The following is a 21,991-nucleotide window of genomic DNA, read 5'->3' as shown; positions in this document are numbered from 1 at the left end:
TAGGGTTCACATTCCTGTGAGAATGTAATGCCACTGCTGATCTGACTGGAGGTGGAGCTCAGGTGATAATGTCCTCTCTCACCACTCCTATTCAACATAGTATTGGAAGTTCTGGCCAGGGCAATCAGGCAGGAGAAGGAAATAAAGGGTATTCAATTAGGAAAAGAGGAAGTCAAATTGTCCCTGTTTGCAGATGACATGATTGTATATCTAGAAAACTCCATCGTCTCAGCCCAAAATCTCCTCAAGCTGATAAGCAACTTCAGCAAAGTCTCAGGATACAAAATCAATGTACAAAAATCACAGCATTCTTATACACCAATAACAGGCAAACAGAGAGCTAAATTATGAGTGAACTCCCATTCACAATTGCTTCAAAGAGAATAAAATACCTAGGAATCCAACTTATAAGGGATGTGAAAGACCTCTTCAAGGAGAACTACAAACCACTGCTCAATGAAATAAAAGAGGACACAAACAAATGGAAGAACATTCCATGCTCATGGGTAGGAAGAATCAATATCGTGAAAATGGCCATATTGCCCAAGGTAATTTATAGATTCAATGCCATCCCTATCAAGCTACCAATGACTTTCTTCACAGAATTGGAAAAAACTACTTTAACGTTCATATGGAATCAAAAAAGAGCCCACATTGCCAAGTCAATCCTAAGCCAAAAGAACAAAGCTGGAGGCATCACGCTACCTGACTTCAAACTATACTATAAGGCTACAGTAACCAAAACAGCATGGTACTGGTATCAAAACAGAGATAAAGACCAATGGAACAGAACAGAGCCCTCAGAAATAATGCCACATATCTACAACTATCTGATCTTTGACAAACCTGACAAAAACAAGAAATGGGGAAAGGATTCCCTATTTAATAAATGGTGCTGGGAAAACTGGCTAGCCATATGTAGAAAGCTGAAACTGGATCCCTTCCTTACACCTTATACAAAAATTAATTCAAGATGGATTAAAGACTTACATGTTAGACCTAAAACCATAAAAACCCTAGAAGAAAACCTAGGCAATACCATTCAGGACATAGGCGTGGGCAAGGACTTCATGTCTAAAACACCAAAAGCAATGGCAACAAAAGCCAAAATTGACAAATGGGATCTAATTAAACTAAAGAGCTTCTGCACAGCAAAAGAAACTACCATCAGAGTGAACAGGCAACCTACAGAATGGGAGAAAATTTTTGCAACCTACTCATCTGATAAAAGGCTAATATCCAGAATCTACAATGAACTCAAACAAATTTACAAGAAAAAAACAAACAACCCCATCAAAAAGTGGGCAAAGGATATGAACAGACACTTCTCAAAAGAATATGAAGGATATGAACAGACACTTCTCAAAAGAAGACAGTTATGCAGCCAAAAAACACATGAAAAAATGCCCATCATCACTGGCCATCAGAGAAATGCAAATCAAAACCACAATGAGATACTATCTCACACCAGTTAGAATGGCCATCATTAAAAAGTCAGGACACAACAGGTGCTGGAGAGGATGTGGAGAAATAGGAAAACTTTTACACTGTTGGTGGGACTGTAAACTAGTTCAACCATTGTGGAAGTCAGTGTGGTGATTCCTCAGGGATCTAGAACTAGAAATACCATTTGACCCAGCCATCCCATTACTGGGTATATACCCAAAGGATTACAAATCGTGCTGCTATAAAGACACAGGCACACGTATGTTTATTGCGGCACTATTCACAATAGCAAAGAGTTGGAACCAACCTTAATGTCCAACAACGATAGACTGGATTAAGAAAATGTGGCACATATACACCATGGAATACTATGCAGCCATAACAAATGATGAGTTCATGTCCTTTGTAGGGACATGGATGAAACTGGAAACCATCATTCTCAGTAAACTATCGCAAGGACAAAAAACCAAACACTGCATGTTCTCACTCATAGGTGGGAATTGAACAATGAGAACACATGGACACAGGAAGGGGAACATCACACACTGGGGACTGTTGTGGCGTGGGGAGAGGGGGGAGGGATAGCATTAGGAGATATACCTAATGCTAAACTACAATTTAATGGGTGCAGCACACCAACATGGCACATGTATACATATGTAACAAACCTGCACGTTGTGCACATGTACCCTAAAACTTAAAGTATAATAATAATAAAAAAAACCAAAAAACAAAAAACACAATACCATTAACACTAGTACTAAAAAAGAAATAGGTACAAATCTAACAAAACATGTACAAGATCTATGTGAGGAAAACTATAAAAGTCTAATGAACGAAATCAAGTTACTAAATAAATGGGGAGCTATTCCATGTTCATGAATACTGTAAAGATGTCACCTCTCCTCAACTTGATGTACAGAATCAATGCAGTTTCAGTAAAGATTCCAGCAAGCTATTTTGTATTATATTGCCAAATTGGTTCTAAAACTTACATGGAGATGCAAAAAACCCAGAATAGCTAGTTTTGAAGAAGAACAAAGCCAGAAGACTGACACTACCCAACTTGAAAAGTTACTATAAAGTTACAATAATCAAAGCAGTGGTATTGACGAAAGAGTAAAGAAATAGATTAACGAAACAGAATAGTGAGCCCAGAAATAGACCCACATAAATATAGTCAGCTGATCTTTGACAAAGGAGCAAAGGCAATACAACGGAGCAAAGATAGTCTTTTCAACAAAAGATGCTAGAAGAACTTGAGGTCCTATACTTTTCATAACATTTAACTCAAAATGGATCAGAGATCTAAATGTAAAATGCACAGTTATGAAAGTCCTAGAAGATTACATAGGACAAAATCTAGATGACATTGGGTATGATGATGACTTTTTAGATATAACACCAAAAGTATGATTAATGAAAGAAATAATTGGACTTCATTAAGATTAAAAATTTTGCCTTCTCATTACAAATGAGAAGGCAAGCCACAGACTAAAAGATATAATTGTAATAGACTTATTTAAAATATACAAATAACCTTAAAACTTAACAAAGAAGATATATGTGGCAAATAAGCATATGAAAAGATGCTCAACAGCACATCATTAAGGAATTGCACATTGAAACAGTAAGATCCAACTACATACCTTTTAGAACATTTTAGGGGAATCTCGGTGTTTCTCATTTACTTAAATAAGTTGTTGCCACAGTTTCGGTGGTAATCCTCACATGAGTCTGAGGGGACTGATTGCATCTGGAGAATTTGTGGGGAAGCCTCGGAAGCTTATTTCATGAATTATTAGAGTGAGGGGGGAGGTTGAGGGAGGGAGGGAAAGAGAAGGAATAGATCAAGACCAAGAAAAAACAACCCAAAGGCAGGTCTTGTTGCACCTTCTAGTCCCTCGGCTGGACCTCAACCAACCCCCAGTCCTCATCTCTGAGCGCTAGGAGGAGGGACTGTAAGGAGAAAACTGGTCACCTGTTCTCTTTCTCTGGAGGCCCTTTGTTCCAGTTGCACAGCCTGATTCGCTCTTCCATCTGCTCCCGTTAGTCAACGAAGGCCTGGTGTCACCATCCCAGGAACGTGGCTTCCTTCTCTGGGCTCCCTCCAGTCAGCAACACCAGATTGCTCTTTCTTCCCACTTAGCTCTGCTCCCTTTTGAATCTTATATACATTTCTATTTTCTCTTCTAATTCTCAGGTTATTTGCATTACAGCCACAGGTGTGGCTGTAAAAAACTTGGCCTTTGGATTATTTGGGCTTGAATCCTGTACCTACTATTTGCTACCTGTGGTTCAGTTTCCCCACTTGTTAAAAATATTTCTTTTGTCGTGAGGGGTATGTGAAGTACATACATGGCGCCTTGTAGCTGGCGGGCACACAACAATGGTGGTTATCCTCAGGAGTAGAGAGTACCCCAAACAGTGTGGAGCTGGAACTGTGTAATTCTTAACATTGACTGCACAAAGCACCAGGTTCCTGGGTTCCTTCCTCAGAGAATCTCATGTAGTTGGTCTGGGGTGTAGCGCTGGCACAGAGGTTTTTAAAAGCTTCACAGTCCAGATGATCCTGACAGATGGCCGAGACTGAGAACCATAGGTGTGCGGGACTAATCAAGGATGGAAATCTCTTTGTGCACTTTATCTAACCCGCCTCACCCCCTAGATCCTATGTCTTTGCTTAGCCCTGGTCTTCAGCCCCCAGGCACACTGTGCCTCCAATGCTGGACAGGCCCTCATTTCACTTTCTGAAGTGCATTTCTTTCTCCAAGCCCAGAGGCCTGTCTGAACGTTTGGTAACTGACCTACTCAGAATGAAGCAGGACTCACTTTGTCTTTTTTAGGTGGAAGCTGACTCCGTGTTGGATTACATTTTTTCTCACAATCGCTTTTTCTTTGGTATCATATTGGTGCTTATCCTCTTCCTCCCAGAAGACCAGACTCATTGGCTTTTGTGCACTAAAAATCTAAACCACTGGAGTTTACATGTAGGATCCCAGGTGTAAATTAATGTTTGGGCAAAGCAAGGCTTCTCCCCAGGGTAATCAAAATCCCCAGGGCTAGAGATAAGGAAAGGAGGGGTGAGGCAGGAAGAAGGCTATACAGCCGAATTAGGTAGGATGCTTTAGGCTGCAAGTAATAGAAATGCCAACTCAAACTGGCTTAAACCACCATCAATTATTGTCTCACCTAGCATATGTCCAGAGGCAGTGTGTCCCATAGTCACATAGCTGGTTAGCTTATTAGCTGTGTGGCCTTGCACAAGTGACTTAGCCTCAATTTCCTCATCTGTGAGAAGGATTGTTGCGTATTAAATTAGATAATATAAGCAAAATTCTTACAGCACTCTATAGCATACAGTAAGTGTTTTGTAAGTGTTTGCAACTGTATTGTTCAGTCATTGCTCCATAACAAACAAATGCAAACATCTCAGTCTACAACAATTGGCATTTCCTTCTCATGTGTCTACAGGTTGGCAGGATTTGGTTGGGCCACTCTAATTCAATCTGTGTGTGGCTAGGCATGGTGGCTTATGCCTGTAATCTCAGCATTTGGGGAGGCTGAGGTGGGTGGATTGCTTGAGCCCAGGAGTTGGAGACCAGCCTGGGTAACATGGTGAAAACCCATCGCTACAAAAAAAAAAAAAAAAAAAAAAAAGCCTGGCATGGTGGTGTGTGCCTGTAGTCCCAGCTACTTGAGAGGCTAAGGTGGGAGGATCACATGAGCCCAGGAGGTCAAGGCTGCAGTGAGCTGTGATCACGCCACTGCACTCCAGCCTGAGTGGCAGAGACAGAACCTGCCTTAAAAAAAGAAAACAGAAAAACAAAAAAGGCTCACAATCTGGGTGCTGCCGGGTTTAGCTCTTGTGCTGATGGGCTCAGGTTTGCCTCACACATGTTCCTTCTGGTCTCATGGCAGCACTACAACAGGCCCCAGGAGAATGCTTTCCCGCAGCAATAGTAGAGGCACAAGACAGTGGAAAAAACACAAGGCCTTGGTCAGGAACTGGGACATTGTCCCACACGTGAGTGTGTGTGTGTGTGTGAGTGTGTGTGTGTATGCGCACACACGGGGCAGAAATTATGAGTGAAAGAGACAGGGATGGAGGAAGGAGTGGGGGAAGGAGGAGAGTAGTAGGTAGGAAAGGAATGCACAGCAATCTGAGTAAAGGGTTTATAGGTATTCTTCGTACTGTTTTTATTTTTGCAACTTTTCTGTGTTTGCAGTTATTTCCAAATAAAAAATAAGCAGAAAGGAAAAGCTAATCATCTCCCCCTACTCCAGTCCTCCAGGGATGTGTCCTTCCACACCTTCTCCACACCCGCACAAACCTAGACGAATTGCTTCCACACCCACACAAACCTATGTGAATTCCTTCCACACCTTCTCCACACCCGCATAAACCTTGACGATTCCTTCCACACCTTCTCCACACCCACACAAACCTATGTGAATTCCTTCCACACCTTCTCCACACCCACACAAACCTAGATGTGAATTCCTTCCACACCTTCTCCACACCCACACAAACCTAGACAATTCCTTCCACACCTTCTCCACACCCACACAAATGGAGACGAATTCCTTCCACACCTTCTCCACACCCACACAAACCTATGTGAATTCCTTCCACACCTTCTCCACACCCACACAAACCTGGACGAATTCCTTCCACACCTTCTCCACATCCACACAAACCTGGACGCATTCTTATACACTTAAAATGGGATTTTGTTGTTTTATTAAAATGGAGTCATTCTCTGTGCATTAATTATTGTGCAGCTTGATTTTTCTCCTTTTTTTTTAAATCTTGCTCCGTCATCCAGGCTGGAGTGCAGTGGCATGATCTCAGCTCACTGCAACCTCCACCTCCTGGGTTCAAGTGATTCTCCTGCCTCAGCCTCCTGAGTAGCTAGGATCACAGGGTTGTACCACAATGCCTGTCTAATTTTTGTATTTTTAGTAGACACAGGATTTCACCGTGTTGGCCAGGCTGGTCTTGAACTCCTGGCCTCAAGCAATCCGCCCACCTTGGCCTCCCAAAGTGCTGGGATTACAGGCATGAGCCACCGCATCTGGCTGATTTTTCTCTTCACAATACATCATAGACATCCCTTCAGGCCAAAAGACATAGATTTAATTTACTTTTAAATAGAGCTGCATAGTATTCTATATGTGTGTAAGTATCACAGTTTCTTCAACCATCTCTTATTGGTTGATATTCTGGCAGTTTCCAGTTTTTTGCCTACAAACAAAGCAGCAAACAGTATGCTTGCACATATAACCTGTTGTATTGGTGCCAAATCCATGAATCACTTCTGAAATTATAATTTTAATCAGAGTCAAGTAGCACCACAGATCCTCCAAGATCCATTCTGCTGAACACTCTTCCACAGTGGCTGTTAAGGCTGGTCTCCAGCTGTTCACACCTTATGTCTAGTGCATGCAAACTTGGCATTTTTCTGGAGGGCCAGCAGATCTTCTAGGAAGCTGGGCACACTGAGTTTCTCCTTGAACGTGAAGAGACTATTGAAACCTGTCTGCTATCTTTTGGTAGATCCCTCATATTTGGCAGGTGAGTCCAGTATTAGTATATGTTCACCAAACTTCACAGAGCCCTTCTCATCTCACTCATGAGTGTCTGGTAATTATATAACTTTAAAAAGGTTTTGTTAGGGCTGGGCGTGGTGGCTCATGTGTGTAATCCCTGCACTTTGGGAGACTGAGGTGGGCGAATTATCTGAGGTCAGGAGTTCAAAAACCAGCCTGGCCAACACGGTGAAACCCCATCTCTACTAGAAATACAAAAATTCGCTGGGCATGGTGGCGGGTGCCTGTAGTCCCAGCTACTCGGGAGGCTGAGGCAAGAGAATCACTTGAACCTGGGAGGCGGAGGTTACAGTGAGCCCAGATAGTGCCACTGCACTCCAGCCTGGGCAACAGAGTGAGGCTCTGTCAAAAAAAAAAAAAAAAAAAAAAAAAAGTTTTGTTAGAAATTTTAGGCAGGGCCCAGGCTTCTGTAGAGGGGGGGCCACATGTGGTCCACAAGTAGCTGACTGGATGCTCAAGTGGAGTCCATTTCCAGCACAATTAATGTGGCTGAGATCATGGTTTTGATTTTCACATGGGGCACACTGCCTCAGGCCAAGAATAATAATGAACATTTTTGGAAAGCTGCCTCATTCAGGAACCCAGTTTTACAAAGACCATCTCATTTAATTTCCTCCACAACTCTGTGAAGTATAAGAGTTGTATTACCCCATCGTATCACTTTTCTATTACCACAATAATTCTGTATAAAAACACCCTAAAATCTAGTGGTTCAAAATCACCACCTATATTATTTGCTTGTGGTTCTGTGAGTAACTGAGGCTGGACTCAACTGGGCAGTCCTTCTGGTTTCTGCTGGGCTTCTTCCTCTTGTGTCTGTGGCCAGCTACAGGTCAGCGAGGCACCTTGGCTTCTGGGAGTTGGCTGGCTGTTGGCTAGGGAGATGGGAATTTTTTTTTTTTTTTTTTTTTGAGACGGAGTCTCACTCTGTCGCCCAGGCTGGAGTGCAGTGGCGCAGTCTCGGCTCACTGCAAGCTCCGCCTCCCAGGTTCACGCCGTTCTCCTGCCTCAGCCTCTCCGAGTAGCTGGGACTACAGGCGCCCGCCACCACGCCCGGCTAATTTTTTTGTATTTTTAGTAGAGACGGGGTTTCACTGTGGTCTCGATCTCCTGACCTCGTGATCCGCCCGCCTCAGCCTCCCAAAGTGCTGGGATTACAAGCGTGAGCCACCGCGCCCGGCCGGGAATTTTTGATCTATGTGGTCTCTCAGCCTCCAACAGGCTAGCCTGGGCTTATTTACATGTAGGAGGATGGAGGTGGTGTTGAGAGTGGGAGACAGGTGGAACAGAGAGAAAGGCAATAGAAAGGCCAAGGCTTGTGGAGGTCTGCCTCAAAACTGGCACAATATTACTTTGCCACATTCTTTTGGCCAGAACAAGTCAGAAGGTCAGCCCAGATTTAAGGAGTAGGAAAAAAGAGCCCACATCTTGAGAGGAGCTGAAAAGTCACACTGCAAAGGGCATGAATACAAAGGAAAGTGGTCGGGTGCTCTGGCTCACGCCTGTAATCCCAGCACTTTGGGAGGCTGAGGAGGGCAGATCGCCTGAGGTCTCAAGTTCGGGACCAGCCTGGCCAAGACGGTGAAACCCCGTCTCTACTAAAAATACACAATTTAGCCAGGCATGGTGGCGGGTGCCTGTAATCCCAACTACTTGGGAGGCTGAAGTACAAGAACCTCTTGAACCTGGGAGGTGGAGGTTGCAGTGAGCCAAGAGGGTGCCAGTGCACTCCAGCCTGGGTGACAGGGCAAGACTCTGTCTCAAAAAAAAGAAGAGAAAAACTCTGTGGCCATTTTTGTAATTTACTTTGCTGCCTCCTATTTTTGTAAATAAAGTTTTATTGGGACACAGCCACATCCATTGGTGTACGTATCATCTATGATTCCTTTCATGCTACAGTGACAGAGTTGAGTAGTAGCAATAGTGACCACATGGCCCGCAAAGCCTAAAATATTCCCTGTCTGGCCCTTTCTAGAATACATGTGCTGCCCCCTGCCCTGCCCTGAGTTCTCTAAAGCCTCTATCCACATGGCTATGCTGTACCTTTAATGCAAACTGCCCTGACCTGGGGAAAAATGGTCTCTGTGGATGTTGTGTGTTTAAATGCCTGGACTAGTCTCCTCTCTGTGTGAAAACACCCTTGACTCCCATAGATTTCCTTGGCCTTCACGGTGATCCCTGTGGGCCCAGTCTTTGGTTGTCCTTTGCTTGGAGGAGGCGGCATGGGTTTGAGCTTCTGATCTTTAACAGCAGGGACAGGTAAGACGAGAGCAGACAGGCCCTCTGGGAATTCAAGGCCCACACAGAGAGAAGCTGCCTGATGCCTGATCCCTCCCTGCCACGCAGCTGGGCACGGTCACAAAACAGTCCTGTTTGAAGTGGTTTACTAAGTATTGGCCTCAGGGCCAGGCCCCGGTAAGCCTGCCATTTCATCTAGCACTTTTCACCAAGCTTGCTGTTGAAGATTTCTCAGGAAGGCGCCAGAGACACGATGATGAGATCCAATTATTATTTAAATCTAGAGCTGGTCTTAGCAGGCTGAGGTTTACTGGGAAATAGACCATAACAAATAGAAGTATTGATGAGTTTGGCCAGGAGCGATGGCTCACGCCTGTAATCCCAGCACTTTGGGAGGCTGAGGTGGGCGGATCACGAGGTCAGGAGATGAAGACCATCCTGGCTAACACGGTGAAACCCCGTCTCTACTAAAAATATAAAAATTAGCCTGGCGTGGTGGCGGGTGCCTGTAGTCCCAGCTACTTGGGAGGCTGAGGCAAGAGAATGGCATGAACCCAGGAGGTGGAGCTTGCAGTGAGCAGAGAGAGATTGCGCCACTGCACTCCAGCCTGGGCGACAGAGCGAGACTCCATCTCAAAAAAAAGAGTAGTATTGATGAGTTCAATGTAAAGGGGAAAAAGCTCAGTATTTATGTACTTAATTGGAACCACCTATACCATGTATTAAGCCAAAAGAACAAGATTCAGAACAGTGTGTGGTTTGCTACCATTTATGTTAAAAGAGGGCAGGGGTATTATATTATATTATATATTTTATTATACATGCGAATAATGCCCCCCATGATCCCCAGCACCTGTGGCTGTTACATTATATGGATGGCAAGTAGGTATTAAGTTTGTTAGCTGACTTGAGATGCAGAGGTTAGCTGGGGTTATCAGAAGGCCCATTATAGAGTGAAAGAGGGAGGCAGCCCCAGAAAGATTCCACCCGCCATTGCTGGCTTTGAAGATGGAGGATGACAGCCAAGAGCTGAGGAATGCAGGCAGCCTCCAGAGGCTGGAAAGGGAAGTTCCTTCCTGCAGTCTCCAGAAGGAGCGCAGCCTTCCTGACCACACCTTGATTTGAGCTCACTCAGCCCCATTTCAGACTTCAGGCCTCCAGACTGTGAGATAATGAATTTGTGTTATGTCAAGCCTTTAGGTTTGTGGCAATTTATCACAGTAGCAGTAGGAAGCATATGTATATATATAGTCTCACGCATGCCCATGTGAAGAGACCACCAAACAAGCTTTGTGTGAGCAACACGGCTGTTTATTTCACCTGGGTGCAGGCGGGCTGAGTCCGAAAAGAGTCAGCAAAGGGTGGTGGGATTATCATTGGTTCTTACAGGCAATGTTTTGGGGGAGAGGGTGGCTCTCACAAAGTACATTCTCAAGGGTGGGGAGAATTACAAAGAAACTTCTTAAGGGTGGGGGTGATTATAAAGAACATTAATCAGTTAGGGTGGGGCAGAAACAAATCACAATGGTGGAATGTCATCAGTTAAGGCTATTTTCACTTCTGTGGATCTTCAGTTGCTTCAGGCCATCTGGATGTATACGTGTAGGTCACTGGGGATATGATGGCTTAGCTTGGGCTCAGAGGCCTGACATATATATATATATGTAGCAGGAGGTTCTCCTCAAGCAGCTAATCTCTAGGCAATCAGCCTTACTGTTATTTTGTTTGTTTTTGTTGAGACGGAGTTTCTCTCTGTTGCCCAGTCTGGAGTGCAGTGGCATGGTCTCAGTTCACTGTGACCTCTGCCTCCTGGATTCAAGCGATTCTCCTGCCTCAGTCTCCTGAGTATCTGGGACTGCAGGCCCATGCCACCACACCTGGGTAATTTTTGTACTTTTAGTAGAGACGGGGTTTCACCATATTGGCCAGGCTGCTCTCAAACTTCTGATCTCTTGATCCGCCTGCCTTGGCCTCCCAAACTGCTGGGATTACAGGCATAAGCCCTCACTGTTATTTTAATAAGCCCTTACTGTTATTTTAATAACTGACTTGCCAAGTACGGGGAAAAATCCTCCTTGTCCAATAGCATTAGGAGGCTGCTCCTTACCAAGGGCCATGTTGAGTTTTCTTTTAAAGCTCAATATGCAGTAAGGCCAATCTCCAGATCTTCACTATTCAAAGTGTGGTCATAGCCTGAGGGCTTTTTAGATATGCAGGGTATCAGCCCTACTCCAGTCCTTCTGAATCAGAATCTGTACTTTAATAAGATGTAGTGATTCATGTGCACACTAAACTCTGAGAAACACTGATCCAGCCCATCTTCCTTGCCTAGGTGCATTAAAAGAATACCCCACACTCTTTAATCAGTATGAAAATAAAGGCATGATTATTTCCGCCAAATTTTTCTTTCTCCTGCCTCCAAATTGTTCCCTGTTGCCACATAAGAGTCTCTTCCCCCTTCTTTTGGCAAAAATTCAAATGATCATCTTCAGAAGTCACCTTTCTCCTGATAACTTCCGATCACTTCTGTTCATCTCTCCCAGAGAAAATTGTCCTAAGGAATTAACACACTGTCCCTTCTCCTTGTGAAGAGACAGCCTGAGACCAGAGACTGCCCCTTCTCCTGATGAGAAGATAGCCTGAGGCCAAAGACTGTCCCTTCCCCATCCCTCCCTACTCCTCAAGCAGAGCCTCCACTCTTCAAACTTAATGGTCTCAACTGATTTCCTCAATGACTTGATTTCTGTAAGGACTTTTATTTGTGACATCAGGTTTCCCTAAACATCCAAGGGCATACTGGGCTCCTTAGATGACCTCACCCAACTATGATGTGGCACGAGGTGAAACAGTTTCCCAGAAGAACACTTGTGCCTCCAGACCAGAATTGTCACACCTGAAGTTGTTTATTTGAGCAGGCTTGTAATTGGGCTTTCCAAAGCAAGCTTTGTACAGTGGCCACACTCTGGTCTTGCATGATTCTTGAATTTGGAAGATTCCTGGTAGATGTAGAAACGGCCCAGACTGCCTGTTCAGAGCTAAGCATCATGGTAGATTAAGGTACATTCTCTCCTAGTACACCTTGAGTTACCTAATAAAATAATCCAGAGAAGCCAGCTGTGGTGACTCACACCTATAATCCCAGCACTTTGGGAGGCCAGGGTGGGTGGATCACGAGGTCAGGAGATCAAGACCACCCTGGCCAACATGGTGAAACCACGTCTCTACTAAAAATACAAATATTAGAGGGTGTAGTGGCGTGTGCCTGTAGTCCCAGCTACTGGGGAGGCTGAGGCAGGAGAATTGCTTGAATCCGGGAGGCGCAGGTTGCACTGAGCCGAGATCATGCCACTGTAGCCCAGCCTGGTGACAGAGTGAGACTCTGTCTAAAAAAAAAAAAAAAAGAAGATCCACAGCTGAGCCTCCAAGAGGTAGACTGAGGGTTGCATTTTCCTCATCTGACATTTGAAACTGCCAGTGAAGTAAGGAAGGGCAGCTCTTTTCCACAAGCAAACATTACCTCTCTGTGTCCATCTTGTAGTGGAGACCTCGTATGTGTCTGTCTTGGTAAGAATTCAGGAAGCAGTAGAGTTACGTACCCGTGGTAGATATCACTAGAAACTTCAATTTCAACAACGTAGTCAGTAGGATATAAGCTGTTGAGGTGCTTTGGCCATATCTCCACCCAAATCTCATTTTGAATTGTAGCTCTGACAATTCCCATGTGTCATGGAAGGGACCTGGTGGGAGGTAATTAAATCACGAGGGCAGGTCTTTCCCATGCTGTTCTTGTGATAGTGAATAAGTCTCACGAGATCTGATGGTTTTATAAAGAGGAGTTCCCTTACACAAGCTCTCTCTTTGCCTGCCTCCATGTAAGACGTGACTTTGCTCCTCCTTCATCTTCTGCCATGATTGTAAAGCCTCCCCACCCATGTGGAACTGTGAGTCAGTTAAACTTCTTTCCTTTATAAATTACCTGGGCTCGAGTATGTCTTTATCAGCAGTGTGAGAAAGGACTAATACAGCAGTTAACATGAACAACTCATACTCCAGAACATTCCACCCTAGATTTTCAGAGTAAAATCCAAGAGAACAGTGGAATCATAAGGCTGGGAGAGAAGCTCATGGGGCAGGAGGGGACCAAGACTGGTACAGGATATTTCATGGTTATATTTCTACAAGGATTACACTGGGGCTCCTCTTCCTTAGTACTGATCTTAACCATTCAGATCATGATTAAAACATTTCTTATCATCCCAAGGCCTATGGATTTGGGAGGCCCACAACAGTGTAAAGCCCTGAGTTAACAAAATATCATCATTTATAAAAGCTCTAAACTAGGCACAGCAACCGTATTTTTTTGGTTTTGTTTTTTTAATCCAGATTCAGAAATTAGAAGCCTCTTTTTAAAATTGAAATGGGCCCAAGTGGTTAAGTCATGTTACTTGGCTCATGTGCACTTCTCTGCCTATTGTTCCTGCTATGAAAAGTAGCAATTTGTGGCAATCAACATAAAGCTTTTTTCCCAATAGCTTTACTGAGATACAATTTACGAGCCACAAAGTTTACCCATTTTAAGTGTAGAAGTCAATGGTTTCAAGTGTATTTATGGAGTCATGCAACCATCACCGTCATTCAATTTCAGAACATTTTCTTCCCTCCATGAACCACTAGCAGATTCACAGTCACTCCTCATGACCACCCCGACCCACTCGGGTAATAGGGAGCCTTTGACTAGCCATTCACTCCATTCCCAAACAGTTTTTCATTCAAGGGCAGTGTAATTTTCACAGCATTGAACAAAACTTTCACCAGAAAGAGACCGAGGCAAAGCACCTGGCTGAGCTCCTCAGAGAGACTTGCTCTTTTGGTTACACTTATTTCATCCAGCAGCTGCTCAATCACAGAGACTCCCTGCCCCTGGCAGTCCAACTTCCCTCAGCAGGAGTCTGTTTTCAGGCTGCAGGGCTACGGAATGTGGTCATTACCCCCGCCTTAAAATATTCACATAAAGCAAATGCGTCCTCTCTGGGTAAATTCTGAGCCACGGGCAGGCGAATGTGAGTGTGTGTATGTGTGCACATGTGTGCATGGGAGTGTGTATGTGCACATGTGTGTGGTCTCCAACAGTTTGCAGCACAAACATTCACATCGAATGTAAATCTTGCTGGTCTCCAAAGCCCTGACCTGGGGAAGTCACCATACTGACGTTGTTTTACATTATTAACGACAGGGATGCAATGCAACCTTAGAAAAATCCAGAAATATCTGAAAGCTCAAACCCCACAGTAGTGTCATGAATATTTGTAGGCAAAGCACTCAGTTCTACAACTTATTTTGCACACTTCTTATAATTCATATAATGCATTCAATATCAACCTATGGGTCCACATGTCAGCTTGGTTATGCTGAAGAGCAAGTGAACCTCTAAACCCAACTTTTTGTTCAGAAGGAAAAGCTCGTCCAAGTTCTTCCTATACTTGAGGAGCCAACTACCACTAACTTTTTGAAATTTGACAAGTGGTAATTTGTCCAGGGATTTAGCTATCAAGCCATCAGAATTACAGAAACAGTATCGGCCAAATGATGCCATAAACTGTTCTTTCTGATCATAAGAAAGACTGGGTTTCAGATAATTATCATGTAATGTATATACTACATGTTTTGTTTCAGTAGCTCAATTGCAATTCCTAATGGAGCTTTAAAAAACTGGCCGGGTGCGGTGGCTCACACTTGTAATCCCAGCACTTTGGGAGGCCGAGGCAGGTGGATCACGAGGTCAGGAGATCGAGACCACGGTGAAACCCCGTCTCTACTAAAAATACAAAAAATTAGCCGGGCGTGGTGGAGGGCGCCTGTAGTCCCAGCTACTCGGAGAGGCTGAGGCCGGAGAATGGCGTGAACCCGGGAGGCGGAGCTTGCAGTGAGCCGAGATCGCGCCACCGCACTCCAGCCTGGGTGACAGAGCGAGACTCCGTCTCAAAAAAAAAAAATAAAATAAAAAAAAATAAAAAACTGATACATCATGGCCTGGTGAGGTGGCTCACACTTGTAATCCCAGCACTTTGTGGGGCATTGCTTGAACTCAGGCATTGGAGATCAGCCTGCACAAGATAGTGAGACATCATCTCTACTAAAAGTAAAAAATAATTAGCCAGATGTGATGGCATGCACCTGTAGTCCCAGCTACTCAGGAGGCCGAGGCAGGAGGCTCTCTTGAGCCCAGGAGATCAAGCCTGCAGTGAGCTGTGATCGCACCACTGCACTCCAGCCTGGGCAACAGAGCAAGACTATCTCAAAAAAAAAAAAAAAAAAAATCATTACATCAGGTAGCTGATTTCTAGACCAAACAAAAAGTTTAGGGGGCACACAGAGTGCTGTAGCCACGTGTGTCAGCCTGTCACTCTCCATCACCCTCTCTGTGTGCTCCTCTGACTCTCTAAGGGGCTAGCTTGACCCCAGCCCCGGATAGGGCCCACAAGGAGTGATAAGACAAGATAGAATTGGTGGCTTCACCAAGACTGGGACAGTATATTTCACGGTTATATTTCTACAAGGATTACACTGGGATCTGAAGTGTCATAGAAGAATTTTGACGAGCCAATCTTTACATTAAATCTAAATTCTTCTTTATTTCAAATGCTGGTTGCTGGAAGACTGAAGGAAGCTGTCCAGAAAACAGGAAACATTACTTTTAGTATGTTTCTGCTCCTGGATGCTAGGATGACTGTGGGGTGGACATAGGACCACCATTTCTGTTTGTAAAGTGGAATAGTACCTGCCCTCTCCCTGGCTCCCTGGGAAGCCATGAGAATGACATAGGTCAGGCAGAGACTCCGGGTCTCTCAGATGTTTGGTCCACGCCATGTCCCTGTCTTCTCCCCACTCTAGGGTGAGTGCCTTAGAACAAGGTACTTTAACCAGCAAACCCCCAGAAGGTATGGAAAAGGACACTGAAGTAATAGAATCCACAAGAATGTCAGCTCCACGCAGGCAGGGAGGCCTATGTTGGTTTTATCCCCAGCACCTAGCACCATGCTTGACATGTATTGTGTTAAAAAATGATTGCTGAGGCTGGGCAGGTGGCTCACATCTGTAATCCCAGCACTTTGGGAGGCCAAGGAGGGTAGATCACCTCAGGTCAGGAGTTCGACACCAGCCTGTCCAACATGGTGAAACCCCATCTCTACTAAAAATACGAAAATTAGCCAAGCGTGATGGTGTACACCTATAGTCCCAGCTACTCCGGAGGCTGAGGCATGATAATTGCTTGAACCTGGGAGGCAGAGGTTCCAGTGAACCCAGATTGACCCATCGCACTCCAGCCTGGGCCACAGAATGAGAGACCTGTCTCAAAAAAATGATTGTTGTTGAGGCTGAGCACAGTGGCTCATGCCTGTAATCCCCCCACTTTGAGAGGTCAAGGTGGGAGGATCACTTGAGGCCAGGAGTTTGAGACCAGTGTGGGCAACATAGTGGAACCCCATCTCTACAAAAAGTTTAAAATTGCCCTAACACCGAGGCGGTGGCATGGCAGTCACTGGCCAGGATCACGGGCACAGCACTGCGCTCTGTGGTGGCTCCTCACAGCCCTGCTCCAGACTCCCGTGCAAGTGTCTAGTGGGACATGGCAAACTCAGGCTGCAAGGACATCTGGGCCCAGGTGAGGAGAGTTTTCTGTGCTTCCCCTATGACTGCAACCTGCTGACTGAGAGATCCACCTCCAAAAGCCCTCGGTGGCGTTCTTCTGCATGGCCCGCCTGCAGGCAAGAAGTGCTGGAATTTATGTTGTCATGGAAGTTAATGTTTCAACTCAAGAAGGAAGAGAAATAACCTGTCGACGTTATCTGATGACAAATTACAAGAGTGGTTCCCATCCCCACAGTATAAAAAGGTTATTTGCATAGGTGCAAAAGAAAATGGTTTGCCACTGGAGTACAAAAAGAAGTTAAAAGCCGTGGGACCAAATGACTGTACAGGAAAGGTCTCAGAAGAAATTGAAGACATCATCAAAAAGGAATCACAAACTCATTAGAACATAACAGAATATATCTAAGGATATTCTATGTACTAATATAAAATACCACTTGAAAACAGGGATCTGGAGGATCTCCATGTTTGATCCATCTTCAACAGTGCTCTGAAGAAATATCGCACGTGGGTGATTCTTGTTTTCAGACTATAAAAAGAAACTGGTTTAGGAGTTAGGCAATGTTATAAAAGAGGGTGATTACCCAGCACTTTGGGAGGCTGAGGTGGGTGGATCACTTGAGGTTAGCAGTTCGAGACCAACCTGGCCAACATGGTGAAACTCCATCTCTACAAAAAATACAAAAATTAGTCGGGTGTGGTGGCACATGCCTGTAATCCCAGCTACTCAGGAGGCTGAAGCAGGAAAATCGCTTGAGGCAGAGGTTGCAGTGAGCCGAGATGGTACTACTGCACTCCAGCCTGTGCGGCAGAGTAAGACTCTGTCTCAAAAACAAAAAACAAAAGACAAAAGAACAAAAACAAAAACAAAAAAAGAGGGTGATGAGGCCCTGGAATGTGTGACAAATGCATGTGAGTACCCCTTCGGTAAACACTTGAAGCTATTATTCTCTTGAGCTGATCTTCAGTGTTTCCTTGCTCTGGCAAAGGATAGATTTGCAGCTTGCTTAATGATGCTACTGGTAAATTGCTCTGATGGTGCTGGTAAATTGCTCTGCTCTGGGTTTTAAAAAAATCAGCTTAATGAGAGTAAGTAATCTGCAGGCAATTGATAATAACATTTTGAAATTGGAAAGATGGTATACTGTTTTTAGGGGAATAAATGTATTTGTGGTTAAAAAAATAAATAAAATTAGCCAGGTGTAGTAGTGGTGTGCATCTGTACTCCCACGTACTCAGGAGGCTAAGGTGGGAGGATGGCTTGAGCCCAGGAATTCAAAGCTGCAGTGAGCTGTGAATGCACCACTGCATTCCAGCCTGAATGACAGAGAGAGACTCTGTGTAAAAAAAAAAACCTCAAAAGCCAAAACAAAACAAAAAAAATGTTTGTTGAATGCATAATAACTTTTGATACTTTCCCTCAAAATGCAAGTTAGGAAATGAAGACACAGAACATCCCTCCTCCTGTTTCTCCTGAATGCATCTCCTCAGTCTATCCTGTGCATCTGATTTATTTGACAGGCTCTGCTCTGGGTGGCCCCACTGAAGACAGAGCATTTACCCCACTCAGAGTTTTCAAAAAGTTTTCATATGCACTTTCCCATTTGATATTCTCAACCTCCCTGTGAGGCCCCATGTATCTATCCCCATCTCATAGACATTCATTGGACCTTGCTGGGAACATAGCCAGGAAAAAATAAATGTTAATTACTCTTATTTTTCTTGTCTTCTTTCCCATGTCTTCAATTGCCAAGCTACATTAATTAAACTTTTGCCTGTGATACTTTGTGCGATGAAACAAAGGCTGTAAATATAAATCAATTAATATTTGTTAGACACTTACAGGTTTGCAATGCCCCAGCCACCATATAATAGAGCAGATCAGGGAGACATGGCTACAAAGTTTAGTTTATTTTATAAAAAACAAATAGGTTAAAGAAATATCAGCAAACATTTTTATCTGTTTTTCCCCAAATCAGATGTTTCACAGATGTGCCATCTGATTGTAGGGGACACTTATAAGCCCAAAAAATATAGTATACCAGTGAGGTGAGTGATAATTCCCATTCTTACTGAATTTCTTCTTGCCTGCAGGCTGGCTTCTCTAAGGTTTAGCCAATGTTTTATTTTATGCTGTGTAACTTCTCCTTTACCTAGATTATATGGAGACATCTCTATACAGTGAAGAATCATAAATTCCTGTTTCAGTAAACTCCAAATTAATAACTTCTAAAGATCTTATTTACCTGACAATTGAATATAATTCAGCCTGATATTGACTTCATAAACATCATCCTGGATAGTAGAGAAAACACGCTATTACAGAAATTAAAGCGTTTTCACAATCCTGGGTTTGGAGCTCACTGACCTGAGCAATTGCCTAGAAAATCTGAGATTCTAAATTCTAAATTTAATCAAATATTTTATGAAACCATAAGAATGCAAAAAAAGGGGATACTGAGGAGCAAAAATCAAATGAAACAAAAAAAAGCAAATAGCAAAATAGCAGCAACTCAAGCTGTATTAATAATCACATCAAATATAAATGGACTAAATAGTCAAAAGGCAGAGATTATCAAACTAGTTATAAAAGTAAGAGCCAACTATATACTGTCTATTAGAGATGCAATTTAAGGTTAACCAACCCACACGGCTGAATGTCGTTACTTGGGAAAGAATATCCTAGAATGGCCATATCTTGGGAACTAAGGGACACATTATCAAAATTGAGCAGATTTCTGTAAAAGTAAAGGGATTCAAGGGAAGGGGACCTACACTTTACCTCTTCATGGGAGGAGAACCAAAAAATTTGTGGCCACTGAAAAAAACTGTTACAAGGATAAAACTACCTATGTATACATTGGTTATGAGGATTAGAATTGAACATAATGCACGTATTGGACACATGAATGAGAGGTTACTAGTATGATTATTATGGCTGTTAAAATAGTGAATGATTGGAATGCACAACCTGGTCAGGTTTTTTTTTAGCTTTAATTATCAGAACTTCAATGTCATGTGACATCTCAGCAGATGTTCAGTAGCTTATTGCCTTGGGTCAGGTGCCCCAGAAGCAGACTCTTAATTGAGGAGTTGAATGTAAGCACCTCATTAAGGACATGCTCACAGGAAGGCTGATGTGGAAGTAGGGATGGGCAAAGCAAATGTATGCTTTCAGGCAAAGTCCTGTGGCTCCAGCGTGATCCTACAGGGGAACTCAGGAGTGTGAGTTATGCCTCAGAGTTTCCCAGACTCCAGGCAAAGGAACTGGGCTGTCACACTCCTGCATCCTTCAGACCTTGGCCGTGGACTGCCCCAGATGGAAGATATAAACTCACAGGCACTTCTAGCAACCTGAGTGTGGAAAAAGTGGCTCCAGTAGCCTGAGAAAAGACCTCCAAGAAGAGTCTCTGGTGTGAGTCGTGGGGTGCACACTCAAGGGAGTACAGACAAAACAGTTAAAGGGATCTGCAGCGGGCTGGCCAGAGCCCTGGCAGTGTCTACTGCACTTATTAATATTTATTATGCTGAATAGACGTTAGGCTGGAGACTGTCAGCTAACACCCAGCTTGCCTGCTACAGGGCAGGGTCTTCCTTCATGTTTGTTAAGAAAGAAATCTAACATCTTGACAGGCCGCCATGTGTGAGGCCACACAATAAACAATTTAGAAAACACGACCTCATTCACTCTTCAGACGGCCTTAGGAAGAGTTTCATAGCCTTCGCTGAAGGATGAAGAATGCTCTAGAGAGACTTAGGTTCTTGCCCAAAGTCAAGTAGATAATAAATGGTGAAGCTGAGATTTGTACACACATGTGTCTGGCTCCCTGGCTGTTTCCTGAGGACTTGCTTGGGAAATAGAAAACCTTTATGAAACCCTCAGAGACCCTGAAAATTGTCTTCTCAATATAATTTTACAACAAACTATAGTGAACCTATGTCCATTGCTGCTGTATTCATTTTCTAGAGCTGCCATAACAAAATATCAAACAACAAACTGGGTGGCCTAAAACAATGGAAATTTGTTGTCTCACAGTTCTGGAGGCCAGGAGTCCAAAACCCAAGGTGTTGGTGCAGCTGTGCTCCCTCTGAGGGTGCTAGGGAAGGAACTGTTCCAGGCCTCTCTCCCGGCTTCTGGAAGCCTTAGTCTTTCTGGGGAAGTAGCTGCTTCACGCGATCCTCTGTAATCACACTGTGTTCTCCCTGTGTCTACACACCATTGCCCTCTGCATGTATGTTCAAATTTGCCTTTTTTATAAGGGCACCAGTGACCCCATCTTTTTTTTTTTTTTTGAGACGGAGTCTTGCTCTGTCGCCCAGGCTGGAGTGCAGTGGCGCAATCTCGGCTCACTGCAAGCTCCGCCTCCCGGGTTCACGCCATTCTCCTGCCTCAGCCTCTCCGAGTAGCTGGGACTACAGGCGCCCGCCACCACGCCCGGCTAATTTTTTGTATTTTTAGTAGAGACGGGGTTTCACCGTGGTCTCGATCTCCTGACCTCATGATCCGCCCGCCTCCGCCTCCCAAAGTGCTGGGATTACAAGCGTGAGCCACCGCGCCCGGCCTGACCCCATCTTAACTTAGCTAAATCTGCAAAGATTCTATTTCCAAGTAAGCTCACAATCTGAGATACTAGAGATAGGATTTCAACATATGTTTTTTGAGGAATACAATTCAACCCATAGCAGCTGCCCACCAGAGACCATGTCTCTAAATAAATAAGCAAAACAACAAAACAATGCTTTCTTTACAGAAATCTCTCTCAGTGGCTGGGAAGACAGTATACCAAAAGCCCAGGCTTGACTTGATTTGGTGGGTGATCCCAGGAATTTTTGTTCTTGGTATGCAACTTCCTATTGGCTAATAGGACCAAAAAAAATCCATTTCAGGGACTCAGAGGGTAGGCGGTGTCTGTGTATCAGCCTGGCCTTATGCCCCCTCAGAGCCCCAGGCTGACTCATGGCAGGGTTCTCTCAGTTCAGCTCTCATGCTTTCTTTGTTTCTCTTGTTGTTGAGCACAGCCTGGTTTTCCTGCCGGCTCCCACA

At 44.2% G+C, this 21,991-nt stretch overlaps 1 pseudogene; it reads left to right on the top strand.

The window, feature by feature from the left end:
• The first annotated feature begins 16,924 nt into the window (after positions 1–16,924).
• LOC116461229 (gamma-glutamylcyclotransferase-like) lies at positions 16,925–17,332 on the top strand (annotated as a pseudogene).
• Positions 17,333–21,991: the final 4,659 nt, after the last annotated feature.

The sequence above is a fragment of the Hylobates moloch genome, unplaced genomic scaffold, assembly GCF_009828535.3.
Source record: "Hylobates moloch isolate HMO894 unplaced genomic scaffold, HMol_V3 SCAFFOLD_21, whole genome shotgun sequence".
Classification (NCBI taxonomy): domain Eukaryota; kingdom Metazoa; phylum Chordata; class Mammalia; order Primates; family Hylobatidae; genus Hylobates; species Hylobates moloch.
The sequence above is the reverse complement of the archived record's forward strand: the minus strand, read 5'-3'. Positions and strand labels throughout refer to the sequence as shown.